Here is a 14,830-nt window from a genome sequence, read left to right as displayed (position 1 = left end):
AAATTCATTGAAAGGGGTATCAAATACGCAACGGTGTGGTTGCTTTTTGATACCTCTGCAGAGGCTCAAGAATAAGCGAGCCAACTGTTGGAGGGGGAGGAAATTCTGTTTCTCCCCACATATACAGGCAGAAAATTGGCAAGAGCTTGCATAGTGGGCTGCCACCCGGAATAGAGCCCGAATGAATAGAAGACACTCTCCGTCGGGGTCTGGGTGGTAGCCAGGCCAGGCTCTTGAATGTCAGAATTCTACCTGCGGCTGATTGGGTGGGGTCGAAAGCAATTTTGACCTTATGGACCCAATCAGCCGATGATCTGGTTTTACTAGATTTCTTTTAACAATGGCCGGTTTCAGATACCCAGTAATCTTGAGGGATGCCCCACCAAGTGTCACGAAAAACTGCCACCGGGACCAAGCAAAGGCCCTGGAACAGTTAATAGTAAAGTCACCTGCTCCCCCATTGGAGGAGAGGGAGAGAGGGAGGAAGCCGAGAGGGAGGCAACCCCATCGAAAAAGAAAGGGAGAAAAAGAAAAAGGTGGGCAACAATGGTTGCCACGCAATGGATCCTGAGGCGGTGGAAGGAATGGAAGGATTTACAGACAAGACGGAGGAACTCCACCCTCCCGAGGTAAAAGAAAAGCGGAAACGAAAAAGAAGAACGGGACATTGCCGGCGGTTGATGGTAAACTGCAGGCATGCCCGGGAACTTTGTCGGTGGGATGTGTGACACCGACAAAGGAAACAACGGCCCCTCCCAGAAGGAGGAAAGATGATTTTGTCATCTTCTTCCAGAAGAGAGGAGCAGTAAAGAGCATCGTAGTGAAGCTGGATGACCGGAGAGAGGAGCCCATGCCCTGAACAGAGGATGAGGATTGGCCTTTGCAGGTGACTACGAAGGACATGTCAGATGTCGATATGTTCAGGGTGATGGGCGCCTTCTCGAAGGACATGTTCAGATTTGCATTTCGGGGCCCCGATCTTGACCTGGAGCAGTGCCTTATGGTAGCATACAGCCTGGTCTGGGTGGAAGGAACTTAACTGCCTCAACTATGTGTTTTAAATTGTGAAAACTATTGTAAGAGGTTTAATACCTCATTTTGTATTTTCTGAAGAACAAGTTTTAGAGAAGCAAAAGTTGGCGGGCGCTTTTTGTCTTCTCCTGTCCTTATCACCTTCGTTTCATTATCATTCACTTCATTAACGTTCTTGTCCAGCCCGCAAAGCTACACTCTATATACTGCTTTTATGGCAAATATAATGAAATGAAGTAGCTTTCTTACCGCTTACACGCATGCGCTGTTGTTAGTTTCGTTCTTGGCACTAAGGAAGTCGCACGCTATTTTGTAGCTGCGAATTATTGACAAAAATAGCTCAACTGTAAAGTAAGGCTTTTGTTTTTTGGGTTCAGTGGGGGTTTGTTGTTTGGTGTGTAATATTCTTTCCTATGAAAGTAGTCCTCACTAGATTCTAGACATTTGTCGGCTCGCAGTTGAGTATCATTGTTCACTTAAGGTGAATTGATTTGGTGGGCGTGTCTCACCGCCAAGAATTCGAACTGGGATTTTCCCTTGTAGCTGCCTGTTAGATTACCAGTGAAGGGAGGAATTTTGCATGAAATATCAATTTAGTTCCTGCTGACGGACATTTTTGTGAACTGTCTTCGTGTTCTGAAATCTGTTCCTGTTTTTGGAGTACGAGTTAGGCCTAGGAGTACTCAAGTGGCCGAAGATTCTGTGTCTGTCCATTTGTTTTTTTTTCTTTCGTCCTCGTCTATTATTTTTGGTGTTTCTTGTTCCCCTTCTATTACATATTTTCCTTCTTTCTCTTGTTATTTTTTCCTTCATACATTTGTTTTTCCCTTTCCTATCTATAATTTTTTTCCTATTATTTTCATTTTCTGGACTTGTTTTGATAAACATGGCTGATTGTTGTTCTTGGCACTAAGGAAGTCGCACACTATTTTGTAGCTGCAAATTAATTATCTGTGCTGAATCTGGGACTCCCATGGTGATATCGGAGTTATTAGGATAGTCTTTCCTTACCCATAGTTTGCTATCGAAATTTATTATGGATTTTCTCGCTTCTAATATTACATTAATTCCATTCATTGTTAGTTGGGTATGATTTATGGCGAAGTTAAGAGCATTATTAAGGATCGTAGTGTTAGTAGATGAGTAGTAATCTTCTATGTCTATTTGTAGGAATTTGTAGTTCTTCATGTTCTGTTTATTGGAGAATCAGTTTAAGGCTTTATAGGACTTGGACCATAGTTCTAGGGCTATCATATTCTTTAATTTAGGGATATATTTATCTAATATTAATTTACTTAATTTACATAGATAGGATTTATTGGGTGCTATTTTGTAATTTTTTTTTTTTTGTAATTTCTTTATGCAAAAGTTGGTGTTATAAATTAATATCCAAAATATATGAATTTCTGGTTTTATCAGAATGTACAATAATTCCCTTTTGCAATTTCAGTTTTTATAGTAGGTCCTTTAGGTTTTTTGTAAAAGTTATTCCTTAGAAGGTGTCGTTTGAATTGTAGATTCTTAACAGTATCCCATAGTTCGTTTTCGAATGCGTCCCAGTGGCTGTTTGGTGGGTGTGTTTTCCTAGTTTTGAAAACTCCCTTGGTAACGTCGTTGCTGTTATGGTGGTACGTCGTCTCTGCTTGGTTGTTTTGTCATAAAATAAAGCTTGCCATTGTAAACGGTGGGTGAAATAGGTTAGTTTGTTAATGACTTCTTTTAGATATACATTTTTAAGTGGAATCGGTATATCTTTTAAAGAGGTTTCTATTGTTCTTTGCTCCAAATGGAGCAAATAACCCAGTATGTGCCGACTTTATGTCTGGCTAAGGTTTCTTGGAAATGTATATGTTACGTAAGATATAAGTTAGGTGTATGAAAGCCATCTAAGGGATAGATGTATCCAGAAGCACTCCTGGTAATTACCTCAGTATGTATGGTCTTTGTTATATGGTATACGGTAGTGGGTAATTTAAAGGTAAACCGTAGTTTAATGTACGTAAAGACGATAAGAAAATGGAGAAATAAATAACAATGATAAGTGGATCTTTGGTGTTATTAAGGTATTATTTAATTATTAATGTAAGATTGGGAGTTTGATAGAGTAAGTCCACAGCTGTTTCCGTATATCAGGCTGGGGTAAATATGTATTTACCTCGTTGCAATTGATTACGCATCATCAGAACGAAAAAAGCAAAGATAAACAAAATGGAATAGGGAGAAAGAAATAAAACAGGAAAAAGGAAATTTCAAATATTTGATAGTTTTCATGTTTTTATCTATCTATCTATCTATCTATCTATCTATCTATCTATCTATCTATCTATCTATCTATCTATCTATCTATCTATCTATCTATCTATCTATCTATCTATCCATCCATCTATCTATCTATCTAGTAACAGAAAGGGAGGAATTTCGATTATCTTCACGTGGTGACATGTAATATATACAGTTGCGGCCAAAATGTTCAGAACGGCATTGTTTTGCCAGATAAGTAGGTATAAGTTTTTATCAAAGTTGTTTTATATTCTATAATTTTCACAGACAATGTATAGAATATTATTCGTTATTGTCTGAGATTCTGGTGTAATTTGAGAGGATAATACAAAAGTTATGGATGATTTAGGGATTTACTGCAAAACCCATGGCGGCCAAAATGATCAGAACGGTTGCTTTTCTCTGTGTTTTAGTATATTTAACCGGCGAACTCTGATGTTTTGAATTTGTTTACGCGATGGTTTGTTTACTAAACATTAGTAAGAATATCTGCAGTGTACTTTGCTAATATAATGCCACTTACTCCGTTACCAATTTGTCAGTAGATTATTAAGCTTTGAAAGAAGGATAATTTAAGTATTGAGTCTCTTGCAAAGATTGTTAACAAGTCAAAAAATGTTGTTCACGGTATTCTTAAGGTCTTCGATGATTGTGGTTCATGTGAAGCTAGAAAGTCTACAGGTAGGCCAAGAAAAACGACCAAGAGAGAAGATCGTGCTATGGTAAAGTTGGTTAAAAAGGACAGATTTAAAACTGCTGCTGCTGTTTCTCAGGAAATGAGCATTGTACTGAAGAAAACGTTATCTCGAAAAACTGTGTCTCATCGTTTAGTTGAACATAACCTGCAAGCAAGATCACCTGCAGTGAAGCCACTGATCAGCTCCAAAAATAAAAAAGTGTCGTCTTACCTTTGCAACCGAACATGTGTTGTGGTCTCAAGAAAAATGGCAAACGGTACATTTCAGTGATGAATCTAAGTTTATGTTATTTGGCTCAGATGGGAAAAGGTACATTCATTGAAAAGTAGGTGAAAAATTGTCGCCTAAATGCCTTAAGACTAGTGTTAAATTCGGTGGAGGAAGTGTCATGGTTTGGGGGATGATATCTGGAGATGGTGTGGGCTCTTTGGTGCGATTACACGGAACGGTAAATGCAGGAGTTTATAAACAACTTGTAAAAGATCATGTCTTGCCTTTGCTGAGAAATTCAACTAAGCGACCACCCATGTTCATGCAGGACAATGCCCCATGTCACAAGGCTAAGGTGGTCATGAACTTCCTCACGGCTGAAAAGGTTCTTATTATGGATTGGCCTGCTCAAAGCCCAGATCTCAATCCTTTTGAAAATGTGTGGAATATTCTAGGAGAACGTTCGAAAGCCAGAAATCCTAAAACAACCGAGCAATTATGGAATGCCCTTCAGGAAGAATGGAATAAGATCACCTAGCAAGAAATTGAAAATTTAATTTCCTCATGCAGTCGAAGATGTCAAAGTATGATCGAAGCTAAAGGGCTTCACACTGACTATTCAATAATTCCAGTATTCTCTGTCATTTTTGATTATTTTGTTATTTTTTCAACCGTTCTGATCATTTTGCCGGCATGGGTTTTGCAGTAAATCACTATATCATCTATAACTTTTGTATTAATCTCTCAAATTACACTAAAATCTCAGACAATAACAAATAATATCGTATTTATTGTCTGTGAAAATTATAGAACATAAAACAACTTTGATAAAAACTTATACCTACTTTTCTGGCGAAAACAATGCCGTTCTGAACAGTTTGGCCGCAACTGTATATAAGAAATTAAAGAAGGAAAATGCACACATATTATATAGTTTTAATATAATTTTAAATATATCTTATATTTTGCTTGTCGACCGGTTTCGCTTTCGCTATTCATGACTTTAAGATTTATTTAAATAGTATTTTCTTAAGAAGAAACTTTTTGGTACATGTTGTGTGGGAAATTTATGAGTGAATGATTCAACAAGTAGAAAAGGAAGGGGTGGTAATTAGCTATCGTTATGAATGTGGGGAGGGGAGATAACTGTTCAGCTTTCTGTAGGGTGTTAGGATTATATATATATACATATATATATATATATACACACAAACTTTCGATAACTAGTTTATTGGGTAGATATATGTATAATGACGTAATCGTGTATTAGAATATGTAAAGAGATCAAAGTTGGTTATGCAAGCATATTTAGACGCGCTCTGTATTTTTCGGTGAAAAAAAGTTTTTTTCATTTAAACGTTCTTGTAGAAAATTGTATCTTTGCACTGGTAGAAGGGGAAAACTGTGAAATTTGGTTTGTGGTTACCTGCACATTTCTCTATGTGTTGACTTAAAGGAATTTATCAGAATTGCGGGAACCGCTTCTGATCTTTATGGATAGTGGTTCTACGTCTCAATGTCATACTCGTCTTTCAAATATAGCGTTGTCCTCAACTCGAGGATGTTATAACGTAAATTAGGTTCTTATGACTATGGAATAAAAGCAATCAAATTCTAGTTGAAAGATTATCTCGAAGTACTCCCGGAACGCATAAATCAGATCTTTGTTATTGGATCTTGAAAATTTATACTTCAGAACAATTATTTCCTATTTGATGACACATACTATCGTCAAAATATGGGATTGCGATGGGAACGAAAGCAGCACCCTTTTAATTTAGCAAAAAGGATTTGCACTATAGTATCTGATAGAACTACTCGGGACCTTCGTCTTCAAGGCCTCAAAATAACGCTAACTGAAAGGCAATATCCACCCTCACTTACAGACTAGGGAATTAGGCGTGCCAAGAATTTTGACATAAAAGCACTAATGGCAACAAAGCATAAGACCACTCCTCATCTCAAAACACTACTCTGTTTATCAACCCACAACCCTAGAAACAGTGAAGGATACAAGAGTATTGTGCAAAATCTCCTTTTACTAACTACAGCTTCAAAAATGAACGACGCACTGAAAACACACAAACTCATCAAAGGCAAAAAGCAACAGAAATCGCTAAAGAGACTTCTAAGAAATGCAAAGTTTTCCACAACAACCACGAAACCAACGGTTAAAAGTGTGAACTCCTAAACTGTCAAACATGCCCCAACTTACTTGAAGGCTCGGATTTCCTTTTCAAAGAGGGAGAGAGCTTCAGAATTAAAACTAATTTCATTTGAGACTCTGGGAGCCTAATTCCTGTTGTGGACAACACTATATTGGACAGATGAGTATGACATTGAGACGGAACACCTCTCTACATAAAAAGCAGATCCGGTTCCTGCAATACAGGCAAATTCCTTTAAGTGAACACAAATAGAGATGTGCTGGTAACATCAAACCAAATTTCACAAATTTCCCCTTCTACCAGCGCCAAGATACAATTTCTATACAATAACTTTTAAATAAAGAAAATTTTTCATCGAAAAATACAGAACGCATAACCAACTTTGATCCCTTCACATATATCTTCCCACTAAACTAGTTTTCGAATTTTTGTGTGTGTATATACCAAAAGCTCCCCTACTTTGCCCACAATAACCAATTACCTCCCCTTAGTTTTAGTCATTCACTCATAATTTCACTGAAAACATGACCCGAAAAATTACTTCTTAAGAAAAGACGTATTTAAATAAAACTTAATATCATGAATAGCGAAAGCGAAACCGGTCGGCAAATGCAAGTTTTATTAATGATTATAATAAAACTATGTAATGTGTCTGCATTTTCCTTCATTAATATCCTATATACATATACATACATACATACATACATATATATATATATGTGTGTGTGTGTGTGTGTGTGTGTGTGTGTGTGTGTGTGTGTGTGTGTGTGCGTGCGTGTGTGTGTGTGTGTGCATGTGTGTGTATACTTCGTATTTTTATTTACTTTGCAAAATCCTTAATGCTAACTGATGTGTTGAAACATATTTGAGTTTTTTGAGAGGTTTATTTTGCTTATAATAATCTATTCTACTGGAGGCACAAGAACTCAGATTCTGGTGGAAAGATTGAATCGATTTCATCGATCCCTGTGTGTAAATCGCACTCTTTTTATCGATCCCGAGGAGTTGAAAAGCAATGTCGACCTCGCATATTTTGAACTCGAACGTAACGGCAGATGTAATACCTATTTCTTTACTACCCACAAGGGGCTAAACACAGAGGAGACAAACAAGGACAGACAGACGGATTAAGTCGATTATATCGACCCCAGTGCGTAACTGGTACTTAATTTATCGAACCCGAAAGGATGAAAGGCAAAGTCGACCTCGGCAGAATTTGAACTCAGAACGTAACGACAGACGAAATACCGCTTAGCATTTCGCCTGACGCGATAATGATTCTGCCAGATCGTCGCCTTCCATTTCACCTATAATAATAATACACGCACACACGCTAACATAAACACAGACGCTTCCCTATTAAAAAAACTCCACACCACACAAACACACGGAATTATGCACACTCATGCTGGAATGCAATCACAAAAGCAAACGCATATACATTCTTACATACACATACATATATGGTCATATATATTCACTCACAAAACCGATTCAAAAGGTCAAACCCTGAATACACACATTCATAAACACATTTGTTGCTGCTGGCTCTGTTGCATTTTTTATCGCTAATATTATGGTTGCTTGCTGTTCTTGGCATTGTAATTGTGTTTGATGTTTGTGATGCTGGAAACAGCGGTGCCTGCATACTTTCACTTTCTGTATCGAAGAGAAGACTCTCACATGGTTGGCATCACAATATATGTGAATTGTGATCATCTTCAATCCACCGTGACGTGAAGGTCTGCCTTGTTTGTGAGCTGTAATAAGTCAAGATCTGTTCTAGATTCGTCTAATAAATCCTGTTCCGATTCAATTCTCTTCGCTTATCTCCGGACACCCCTACTCACCAGAAGTCTGCCTCTGGTGGCACACCAGATATATTCGCCCTCGCTCTCTATTATCTCAGAAAAGGGGGAATGAAGGCAAATTTTTCACTACTACAGAGGTCAGCAGAAGTTGGTAGCAGCAACAGCAGCGACATCAGCTGTATTAGTAGTAGTAGTTATTGTTGTTGTCATTATTACTGCTGCTGCCACTCGTCATAGAATATAAAGGGGTAAAGACCCCCTTCGGTCATGAATGACCATGGGATTGCACCTAGAAAGTTACCCTCCTAGACACAAGTCCGGGCAAGGTTGTTTATGGAAGACCAGAAGTCGCCCATGCAGTATTTGGGTTTCCAAGGGAAAGACAAAGGTCGATCCAGCTTGGCACCAGTGACGTCGCAACTCATTTCTACAGCTAAGAACACAACACGCAGCCCGGTCCGGGATTCGATCTCACAACCTCACGGTCGTAAGCTCGAGGCTCTAACCACTGAGCCATGCGCCTTCGTAGAATATACCAGTTGATTTATTGATGTATCTACAATTTTAAACAACTACTATTTTGTTATAATATTCATTAGTTTAAATATTGAACTTTATTAACGGAAAACTCCTTCAGATATTGTTCTACAGACGATAGTACAATAAAATCATTATTTTCTGGTCTGCAGAATAACAACCACATGTAATGCTTCCAAATTTTGTTTATAAAATGTTATCGCATTCGAAGTGGCTTTACATTTGACGATACTTCATCGCACGTTACTGCATAGCGAAATGGTATTGTTGTTAGATCATATCTAACCTGTTCGTGTTCGAGTCCTGTAGGTACCCGCGGGCAACGTTGTTTTTTTTTTACGTTTTATATAGATAGATACCCAGTCTTTCGCTGCTGTCCTTTCAGGTTTACTGCGTTGAAGGTTTAATTTCTTGTCTGCAAAATGCCACTAGAATGTTTGTTGTGAACTCCACTTCCCGTTGATTGACATGATAAGAAGAAATATTTAAATTAATAATAATTCAAATAATTATGAATGAAAGCTGCAAGAAATATATTCCACGACATTTGTGGTTAATATTTGAATGCAGTTTTCAGTTTTAGCCGCATCTATCTACCATTATCTAATATTTTGTGTTGACATGTATAGCAATATTTGTCAATATATGTGTATAACTGTTTATTCTTTGTGTATCTAGTGTTTAATTTATGTTAAACCGCTTAAGCGCTCATATAAATCTTAAACTCTCAAATAACTGGTTTTAAGGAAATATTTTGAAAAAGTAGGAAAGATTTTAAAAATTTACTTTGTTTAACAACTGTATTTATAAAATGATTTTAAAGTTTGACCATTCCTGATAAAGGAGATTGAATTAAAGCCAAAATGCAGCATCATTACACGTTGATTTCGTGGGTGCTTAAATTGGAGTGAAGGAATGCTACAAGAGGTGCAGGAATATCTGTATACTCTCATAATTTTACTGCTTTATGGGTTCTTGCCTTCAGGTGGAAGCCTTACATTTCACCGATCAGAATATATAATCTAGCTACATTCTAGCATTTCCTATTATTAAAAAGAGTGTAAGCACAGATATAAAAACGCCACCAAAAATTGATAGTTTGATGAAGGTCATAGCAACAGAATTTGCTTTGTTTGCACCTTCTAAATTTCCATTTTCAGCCATTGTACTTGCCTAGAAGATAGAAAGACAAGAATTAGTTCATATTTAAAGCACGCCAATAAAACTGAACAACAGCAAATATGTTGATTTCTAATTTTGTCTCAAGGCCAGTAATTTTGGAGGAATGAATAAGTGAATTACATCGATCCCAGTACTCAAACAATTACTTATTTTATGTATCCCTAAAGGATGAAAGGCAAAGTGGACCCGTGGGAATCTGAACTCAGAACGTAAAAACGGACAAAATACAGCTAAATATTTTATGCGTCGTAGCAATTATATGGAATTATATGGATGAACAGTAGCATTTCTTCTAAATAAAGGAATGGATGGAGGGGAGCTGGTGTGACCACGAATTCTACCAATATTTTTGTAATGTGTGTGTTGTTCCGGGGGTGGTGAAGTGATATTTCGTCAGTTTCATAACCATTACTCTTCTAAAAGCAGATGTTTTATCAACGCTGTTAAATGCTATGCTGTTTCTTAGCCAATTGGGGTTAAAGATATTTTATGTAGACTGGATTAATAGAAACCTTATTTACAATGATATGGTGAGTTGGCAGATATTAATGATGAGTTAAAACAAGACTGCTGTATTTGGAATACTTGAAACGGTTATTGTTAGGCATAATGGAGCAAACATGCATTAGAGGTGAGCCTTAATATAAGAACCATTTTCACGACTATTATAATCATGATGTTCGTTTGGTCTTGTTTAGGACCTTTAATTATGCTTCTCCTCTATAATCTCCATCAACTAAATGCGTATCAACGCCATGAGGGAACCTCAAACAGTCTATGACACAACCACAAGGAAATAAATAAGACTGTTTGAAAGAGTAGCCAAATTCCTCAAATCACAACATTCTCTTTTAAAAAAATAACATTGTATAATATCACATTGGATAATGTAATCTAAACACAGTTTTTACTTCTTGTGCTTTTTCTTCGTTTTTTGGGGGGATGGGGGGATTACTTATATGTACATTTATATATATATATATATATATATATATATATATATATATATATATATGTATATATATCTGTGTGTGTGTGTGTTATTAGTGTATGTATGCGTGTGTGTGTATGTATCTATGTATGTGTGTATTTATATATGTATGTATGAGGTGGTCAGATTATGCATGAGGAATAGACAATCACCTTGTACATATATGATTCGTTTCCCTTTTTAATAAGCCAGAGTTTGTCAGGAAGGAAAACGACCCACGTTACTTGACAAAAACAGTGAAGTTTGGGAGTAAGAATCTGATGCTTTGGGGACACATAAAATGTGATGGTTCAAGAAAGGTGGTTAAAATTGACGGTAACTGGAAGTGCCAAATACATATAGTTGCTGCAGGAAATTTTATAAAAGACTTGAATGAAGGTGAGATTTTTCAGCATTACGGTGCGCAATGCCACAGATTGCGTGCAACATAACAGAGTCTGGCTGATAAAGGTATTGCCATATTGAAAGATTGGCCAGCTTGGAGCCCTGTCTTAAATATCTTCGAACAAATGTGTACAGAACTAAAGAGAAGAGTTTGTCAGAAGAATCCACTCAATCTTGAAGTGTTGTGGGAGATCAGCCACAGAGAATGACATCAAATGCCTGTGAAGATGGTGAAGGATTTGTACTCATCTCTTCCTAAGTGCATTGAAGCAATGGTTCAAGGTGAGAAGTAGCCATACGAAATATCAAAAGATCTTGAAAAGAACATTATATAATAAATGTTCATTATAGACATTTTTCTGTTTTGAAACACTGTATCTTGATTTGTTTAGGTGAGGTGGCCGTAGACTTTTGCTTGGCCATTTTTGGTGGTCGTCTCACATCTTTCCCTCTCATTCAGACCCCTACTACAAAATATAATGTTTAAGGCCAATGTTTCATCTGCAAAAAGCGCAATGCGAAACACCCCCTTATAGGTTGGCAATTAATAGTAATTTACAATAATTGAAATTGGCCGAAGGCTTTTGCAGTGTATAGTATTTGTTTCAGTCATCAGACTATGGCCATGCTGGAGCATCGCCTTAAAGAATTTTAGTTGAACGGATCGACACGTGTACATATTTTATTTTTAAGGCTGGCACTTAGTTTATCATCTTTGTGCCGAAACGCTAGAGTACGAGAACGTAAACACACCAACATCGGTTATAACTGGTGGTAGTTGACTAACACAGACATAGATACTCTCTTTCTCTTCCACACACACACACACGCACACACACACACACACATACACACATATACATACACGTATATTCATATGTATATATGTGTAGGTATGTGTGTGTGACGGGGTTCTTTCAGTTTCCTTCTGCTTAATCCATTCACATGGCTTTGATCAACACTTGGCTGTTGTACAAATCACTTATCCCAGGTGCGGCGGTAGAACTGAAACCAAAACCGTGTGATTGGTAAGCAAATTTCTTATCACACAGCCTCGTTTGGATAAAAGGTATGCAAATGAACAGAAATTCTTGCAAGAAACGTTCGTATTTTACTTACCTCACATAACTTAATAGAAGCAACAAGGCCTGTTGGAAAAAAGCAGCAAAAGGTGACATATATTGCTGCACATATCCTACAGCCCAAGTATTTTATTTCCTGGTTTTCTGTCTGAAAAGAGAAGAAATAAGAAAAAAAAAATAATACAATTATCTAGGGATGTTTATAACGATGATGAGCACAACATGGATGTACTCTAAGATCCCCTCTCCACAAAACAGTAACGTCGGTGCAATGGAAGGACAACATCGAGATACAGCAATGGGAAAAGTCTTCGTAAAGAAAGCAAAGGAATAAGAAATTCAGAAGGATTTTTCTTACATACATATTTCTTTACTACCCACAAGGGGCTAAACATAGAGGGGACAAACAAGGACAGACATAGGTATTAAGTCGATTAGATCGACTCCAGTACGCAACTGGTACTTAATTTATCGACCCCGAAAGGATGAAAGGCAAAGTCGACCTCGGCGGAATTTGAACTCAGAACGTTGCGACAGACGAAATACCGCTTAGCATTTCGCCCGGCGCGTAAACGTTTCTGCCAGCTCGCCGCCTTCTTACATACAGTGTAGGTTCTTTCTGAAATGCATGATATCTCTATATGACATGCGAAAGACGCCGAAACCAGTACGCGGAAACCTGGTCAAACACACTAATTACACAGTAATTACGTAGATTGAATAATTATCTTTACATGCAACTTTCCATTTCTCCAAGTGCACATACTTATTTTTACAAGCAACATAAAAAAATGTCTACAGGACACACACATGAACATACAGAAAATAAAAGACAAACACCTACCACGAGCAATGCAGTACCAAACAAAATCAAAGCAACCCCCCCCCACAGAAGAATATAAGAAAGAGCAAATTAGTCACTCGGTTTAAAGCATCACGAAGCATTTATGCCCAGAGACATAGCTTGTTTGTCCCCTCTGTGTTTAGCCCCTTGTGGGTAGTAAAGAAATAGGTACTACCATATTGAAAGTTGGCCAGCTCAGAGCCCTGACTTAAATATCATCGAACAAATGTGTACAGAATTAAAGAAGAATCCACTCAATCTTGAAGAGTTGTGGAGATCAGCCACAGAGAAGGACATCAAATGCCTGTGAAGATGGACATCAAGTGCCCGTGAAGATGGTGAAACAAGCCTACGATACGATAAATATGTCCATAGGAAAAACAAGGAAGCGCTGTCATATCAATAAGTCAACCTTGAACAAACAGACCCGTCTCCTATTGTCACCGTCAATGCTTTACTGACAAACCAAACTCATGTCGATTCAGTCGTAGCCCGATACATCAAGAACTGCTGCACTTAGTGGGGAAACATTTTGGGGTCAAAAGGTCTGCTGCTGGAACAAACTTAAAAAAAAAAAAAACTGCCAGGTCACCTGAGCCAGGATGACCCTAACCCTAGACTTGTAGTAGCACCACTATAATCATCAACGCAGAAAATGGACTAGTGAGGATTATAGAGACAAGTTGAAGGCTTTCTAAGCAATCCAGCTAAACCCAAACAGTAACCTTATTGTACAAACATACCCGTCATGGAGAAACTTAGTAGGTAACGATGTAAGCAGATATATAGAGGCAAATAAAAGAAGTGATATACGTAGGGACATCATGAGGAATTAAAGGTTAACTGATGCTGAAATTAGCCAGATTAGGACACAAATATATCATGCGAGACCCAATGAAAACATCAATAACTTAGATGAAATAGGTAACAGATGCACAGAGCCCAAAGTATGAGCAGTAAATCCCAACGAGAAATTAAAAGAAAGAATAATGGAAAAAGAGGAGTACGGAGACCTACCCCAAGAGCACCAAAATAAACATGACACAGAATTTGATGTGAATAGTAAAGAGGAGATCATAGAAGCAAAATAAGATATTATGAGAAACCTCAACAAGTCTGAGTTTACTGGCAGACTTGTTAAAGAGTTCAACAATGATATTGGAATGGATTTTGGCCTTGATAAGTGTGCTAAAGCAACTTTTGTTAGGGAAAATCTCAAACAAACAGCTTCCATTAAGTTAGATACCGACACTACCATTAAGGATCCTGATTCACAAGAGTACTATAAGTACCTGGAGTAAAATGATGCAGACGGCATATAGTATGCAACTGTGAGGGAAAAACCACAATAATATTACAGAAGAATACGACTCGCTTTCAAAGATTGCATCGAGCCCATTAACATCCTGGCACTTCCAGTAGTCGAATACACTTTTAACACCCTTAAATGTAATCTTAAAGAACTCCAACGCCTGGACAGGAAGACAAGAAAACTACTAACTTCTAAGAACATGCACCACCCCAAATCAGAAGCTGATCGTCTGTACCTACTTAGAAGTAATGGGAAAAAGAAGAATGATGTAGGTAGAACTGTGCTCTAAGACCTCTACA

This window comes from Octopus sinensis, linkage group LG2 (genome assembly GCF_006345805.1).
Source record: "Octopus sinensis linkage group LG2, ASM634580v1, whole genome shotgun sequence".
Taxonomy (NCBI): Eukaryota; Metazoa; Mollusca; class Cephalopoda; order Octopoda; family Octopodidae; genus Octopus; species Octopus sinensis.
Note: the sequence above shows the minus strand (reverse complement) of the source record.